This window comes from Bison bison, unplaced genomic scaffold (genome assembly GCF_000754665.1).
Source record: "Bison bison bison isolate TAMUID 2011002044 unplaced genomic scaffold, Bison_UMD1.0 scf7180017864303, whole genome shotgun sequence".
In the NCBI taxonomy this organism is placed as follows: domain Eukaryota; kingdom Metazoa; phylum Chordata; class Mammalia; order Artiodactyla; family Bovidae; genus Bison; species Bison bison.
Window position 1 is genome coordinate 4,057,059 of NW_011494875.1, and position 6,566 is coordinate 4,063,624.

Consider the following 6,566-nt stretch of genomic DNA (forward strand, 5'->3'; position numbering starts at 1 on the left):
GAGAAAAGGAAAGACATAAGCATCTGAATGCAGAGTTCCAAAGAATAGCAAGAAGAGATAAGAAAGCCTTCCTCAGCGATCAATCAAAGAAATAGAGGAAAACAACAGAATGGGAAAGACTAGAGATCTCTTCAAGAAAATTACAGATATCAAGGGGACATTTCATGCAAAGATGGGCTCGATAAAGGACAGAAATGGTATGGACCTAACAGAAACAGAAGATATTAAGAAGAGGTGGCAAGAATACACAGAAGAACTGTACAAAAAAGATCTTCACGACCCAAATAATTACGATGGTGTGATCACTGACCTAGAGCCAGACATCCTGGAATGTGAAGTCAAGTGGGCTTTAGAAAGCATCACTACGAACAAAGCTAGTGGAGGTGATGGAATTCCAGTTGAGCTCTTTCAAATGCTGAAAGATGATGCTGTAAAGTGCTGCACTCAATATGCCAGCAAATTTGGAAAACTCAGCAGTGGCCACAGGACTGGAAAAGGTCAGTTTTCATTCCAATCCCAAAGAAAGGCAATGCCAAAGAATGCTCAAACTACCACACAATTGCACTCATCTCACACACTAGTAAGGTAATGCTCAAAATTCTCCAAGCCAGGCTTCAGCAATATGTGAACCGTGAACTTCCTGATGTTCAAGCTGGTTTTAGAAAAGGCAGAGGAACCAGAGATCAAATTGCCAACATCCACTGGATTATGGAAAAAGCAAGAGAGTTCCAGAAAAACATCTATTTCTGCTTTATTGACTATGCCAAAGCCTTTGACTGTGTGGATCACAATAAACTGTGGAAAATTCTGCAAGAGATGGGAATACCAGACCACCTGACCTGCCTCTTGAGAAACCTGTATTCAGGTCAGGAAGCAACAGTTAGAACTGGACATGGAACAACAGTCTGGTTCCAAATAGGAAAAGGAGTACGTCAAGGCTGTATATTGTCACCCTGTTTGTTTAACTTATATGCAGAGTATATCATGAGAAACGCTGGACTGGAAGAAGCACAAGCTGGAATCAAGATTGCCAAGAGAAATATCAATAACCTCAGATATGCAGATGACACCACCCTATGGCAGAAAGTGAAAAGGAACTAAAAAGCCTCTTGATGAAAGCGAAAGAGGAGAGTGAAAAAGTTGGCTTAAAGCTCAACATTCAGAAAACGAAGATCATGGCATCCAGTCCCATCACTTCATGGGAAATAGATGGGGAAACAGTGGAAACAGTGTCAGACTTTATTTTTCTGGGCTGCAGAATCACTGCAGATGGTGACTGCAGCCATGAAATTAAAAGACGCTTACTCCTTGGAAGGAAAGTTATGACCAACCTAGATAGCATATTCAAAAGCAGAGACATTACTTTGCCAACGAAGTTCCATCTAGTCAAGGCTATGGTTTTTCCTGTGGTCATGTATGGATGTGAGAGTTGGACTGTGAAGAAGGCTGAGCGCCAAAGAATTGATACTTTTGGACTGTGGTGTTGGAGAAGACTCTTGAGAGTCCCTTGAACTGCAAGGAGATCCAACCAGTCCATTCTGAAGGAGATCAGCCCTGGGATTTCTTTGGAAGGAATGATGCTAAAGCTGAAACTCCAGTACTTTGGGTATCTCATGCGAAGAGTTGACTCCTTGGAAAAGACTCTGATGCTAGGAGGGATTGGGGGCAGGAGGAGAAGGGGAAGACAGAGGATAGGATGGCTGGCTGGCATCACTGACTCGATGGACGTGAGTCTGAGTGAACTCCGGGAGTTGGTGGACTCTCAAGAGTCTTCTCCAACACCACAGTTCAAAAGCATCAATTCTTTGGCGCTCAGCCTTCTTCACAGTCCAACTCTCACATCCATACATGGCCACAGGAAAAACCATAGCCTTGACTAGATGGACAGGGAGGCCTGGCGTGCTGCGATTCATGGGGTCGCAAAGAGTCGGACATGATTGAGCGACTAAACTGAACTAATTCTGTGTTCAGGCCTACTATGCCCTCTTTTCAATTTTAATGGTAGCAAAATCAAATGCCTACAGTCAAAGGGCACGCTAGTAACAGGAAATGGGCTCAGAGGGAGTTGTTGGAATCAGACAATCATATTGTTACTAAGTTGTTACTTAGCTGTAGACAATAGTTGTTGCAACCTGAAAATGAAGGAAACAGGCTTACCACATCTTCTGTTTATTTTTTTTAAAGCTCCTGGCAGCCTAAGTATGTTTTCAAGGTAGCACAGTGGTAAAGAGTCTACCTGCAATGCAGGCTATATGGGTTTGATCCCTGGGTTGGGAAGATCCCCTGGAGGAGGAAATAGCAACCCACTCCAGTATTCTTGCCTGGAAAATTCCAGGGAGGAGTCTAGTGGACACTCAGAGTCGGACACTCCTGAGCACCCATGAACCCAGGGCAATCTAGATAATTGTGTTTAAGTCACATAGTGTTGTTTTCATGTTTTTGAAAACCTGTATGGGGGAAAAAATCAATAACCACAAAAAAGCCTCCATCTTCAGCAACTTTTATTTTAGTGACTCATTCCAAGGATGATAAAAGAGAACATCCTTGTTCTGAGTGTAGCCTAATTTACAGTCCATTTGAACTTCACTATCCTTTGGAGCTAGTTTTCCTGTACTCAAATGCTGACTTAATTGTCTATTAGTTGTTAATTCTTGGGTAAGTGCAGCAGATGGAATGTCTGTGGCTCTTACCCAAATTCATATCCTGAAACCCAATCCCCTAGGTGATGGCATTAGGTGGTAGGGCCTGTAAGATGTGATTAAGTCATGGGGGCAGAGCTCTCATAAATAAAATTAGTGTTCTTACAAAATAGTCCCTACAGCAGTCTTTGTGCTCCTTCCACCAAGTGAGGGTACAGTGAAGGGCTCTTACCAGGCACTGAATCTGCTGGTGCCATGGTCTTGCACTTTCCAGTCTCCAGAACTGGAAGAAATAAATGCCTGTTATTTGTAAGTCACTTTAATCTGTGATATTTTGTTATAGCTGTCCCAAAGGGATAAGAGAGTAAGTTACTTAACCTCTCTGCATGTGGCATACAGACCCCCAAATGGCCCCCAATGACTCATGTCTCCTTGTATGTATGGACACTTACATAATCTTCTTCTTATGGGTGTGGGCAGGAGCTGTGACTTGTTTCTAACCAATGGAATATGTCAAAGGAGTTGGGGTATCACTTCCACAATTCGGCTACAAATACTGTGACTTTTATCTTCTTGCCAGACTATTTCCCTTGCTTGCTTTGATGAAGTAATTCACCCGGTTGGGAAGGCCCACATGGCAGAGATCTGAGGGTGTCCACAGGACAACCGCCAGCTAAGAACTAAGGCCCTCAATTCAATGTCCCAGAGGAAGTGACTCTTGCCAATAGCTATATACATGGGATCAGAAACAGATCTTTCCCAATCAAGACTTCAGATGAGACCTGAACCTTAGCCAACACTCTGATTGCAGCCAAATGAGAGACCCTGAGGCAGAGGCACCAGTTAAGTTATGCACTGACCCATAGAAAATGTGACATAAGTATCTATTGTTTTAAACCGCTAACTTTGTGGTCAATTGTTGTGTACCAGTAGATAACTAACATACTATGCCTTATTTTCCCCATCTTTAAGGTGGAAAAGGTAATAGCACAGCCCACACCTACGCCTAACATAGGCTAGTGTGAGGTTTAAATGAGTTCATCCACATAAAGTGCTTAGAACAATGCCTGGCACATATGAGCACTCAGTAATGTTGGGCATCTTATCCTCAGGCAGATTCTAGAAGTGAAGTCAGGCATCTTAGCCAGGAAGATGTAGTAGTAGAAGCTGGAAGAGCTATTTCTGTGCTGCTTCAAGCCAAGTTGTGATATTGTGTTGAGTAGAGGAAAATTTGTTCCCATTTGTGTACAACCATGGAGAAACTGCTGAAGAGCCTGACAGAATGACAGGGCTACCTATGGAAACCAGGGGTAAGAGTATGTCCTCATGGAAGGCACTGGGCCTTGAAGAAGAGGCAGTGCAGAAGATCATTAGTGGGTTTATTCTTGAGCACATGTGTCGAACTGCCTGGGAAAACCCAGAAACAACTGAGGCAGCCTGTGAGATGAGCCTGTGAAAGGCGGTGAGTCCTACCATCAAGATTTATAACTTAATGCTTCTATTAAGCCTTGGAGTACCAATCTAGTAAGCCCAAATGACCTAGAGTCAGGGTTTACTGTCTGTTTTGCTTATTTCCCCAAAACACAGGGGATTATGATACAGATGATGTTAAACAAATGTTTGTTAAAAGACATTTGTGTTGCCCCAGTAGTAGTAAATTATTATTATTTTGTACTTTGAGATGGCAGCAAGTTTTCACAGACTTTTCTCTTGCAAGACCTTACATATTGAGAATAAAAGAAAGAGAGTGCATAATAACATTAGGCTAGCCCTTCACCTGCCCACAGTTACCTTGGCATATTTCTAGGAGCAGAGGCAAGCTGATCTTCAGGATCAATGGATTATTTCCCACCCCAGTGAAATAGCTGAAGTGACAAGCCTGGTTAGTTTGCCTTGCTTAGAGCGTTTCCTGAATAAATCAATTAACCAGCATTACTTTCATGTCTCTTCTGGGCTTCCCAGGTGACCCTAGTGGTAAAGGACCCTCCTGCCAATGCAGGAGACGTAAGAGATGGTGGATTTGATCCCTGGATCGGGAAGATCCCCTGGAGGAGGGCACAGCAACCCACTGCAGTATTCTTGCCTGGAGAATCCCGTGGACAGAAAAGCCTGGTGGGCTACAGTCCATAGGGTTGTAAAGAGTCAGACACGACCGAAGAAACTTAGCATGCCTACACACGCACTTTCATTTCTCTCTAGGTAGACGAACGGTTCAGTATGTGTTCAGAATTTAGAAGATGGGGCTGGAGGGAAAATATAGATGATGGGGCTGGAAGAAAGAAGTTTGTTTGTTTGTGTTTTTTTTTTTTGGCTGGCCATGCAGCATGTGGGATCCTATTTCCCCAACCAGGGGTAGAACCCAAGCCCCCTGCAGTGGAAGCACAAAGTCTTAACCACTGGACCACTGGGGAGATCCAATAAGTGTTAGCTGATACCAGCGATCATTCTAGCAGGTCTGCAGGAATGTAGGAAAGGCTTGCAATAGGAAAGGGTCTGTCACATCAGTACTGAAAGCCAAAATGAGAACTTAGGGGTGTTTTCCCAGTAAAACAAAAATTAGGTGTCTTTCAGAGTGTAGATGAGAGTGGGCCTTTCTAATTCTCTCCTCCAGAATTCAGAGGATTCAAGAGTGAGAGCTTTCTCCATTCTTTACTAAGCTGAAGCTACTGTCTGGGCAATGGCCTCCTGGTTTCTCTCTCGACTTTCCTTTGAAGAAAACAAGATTCTAGCAGAGAATGTGTCTTGTCTTCTTCAAGGTTGGGAAATCTGAGGTCTACACAGCTATGTGAAAGACAAGTCCTCTGGGTGGGACACCAATTTATCACTGTGTTTCTTTGATGACTATGAGGTCTTCTAGGATCACCTATTAAAAGACAGATAACCCTTGACTAGGCAGTACTTTATTTAGAAGGATTATGGACAGTTGAAAGTCTGAAGAAGATCTGAAATGTGGGGCTCAGGATGGTGAGAAGATTAAAAGGAGAAATGGAAGCTTCCAAATTTAGCTCTGGAAGTTTATATCCATATCCTTTTTGTTTCACCGATGGACTCTGGAGAGAGTCTCAGTGATCCCAGGTCTAGGTCTGCATCTGTTTGTTTGTTTTCATACAATCTGCACAGTGATGGTGGTTTAGTTGCTAAGTCATGTCCTAAGCTTGCAACCCCCTGGACTGTAGCTCACCAGGCTCCTTTGTCCCTGGGATTTCCCAGGCAAGAATACTGGAGTAGGTTGCCATTTTCTTCTCCAGGGGATCTTCCCAACCTAAGGGTTGGACCCAGGTCTCCTGCATTGGCAAGCAGATTCTTTACAGTTTGAGCCACCAGGGAAGCCCCAGTTTGTACACTAAGTTGTAGTATAATCAGAATTGCATGGGTTACAATTCTGACATCCTCTTCGTCAATTTTCCTTGATAGTGCTGGGCAAGTTTTGATCCATGTAGAAGTTTTACGAAGTTTTTGGACACAAAGGAAGGCCAACGTGCATTCCCCTTAATATCCTTTTCGTGGAAATCCTGGAACTAACTTCATTGTCATTTTATGTTATCCAAGGCATTATGGATTTTCATATCATCCGTATTTGTGAGTAGAAGGGACAGCAAAATCAATTTGTGATCCAGGATTCGAGTCGAGGACCTAAGTACCATACACTGTGATTTAATTAACAAGATATTGAAAACAAACACACATAAAAAAATTAAATTAACCGTAAATGGACTTGCAGTTTACTTATCAGAAGCTTAATTTCATTTCCAACCAGAAATGGAGAGGTCTAGAGGGAACCCACTTAGGTCATTCATTAAAGCCTATGTCACCACAATTCAAATGCCTTGTCATCTTTTCTGGGGGCCTAATCTGTGTCCAGAGTTAAAGCAGCCAGCCACACCCTGATTCTGCTCACTCACTGCTCAGCATATTTTATGCAGAGAA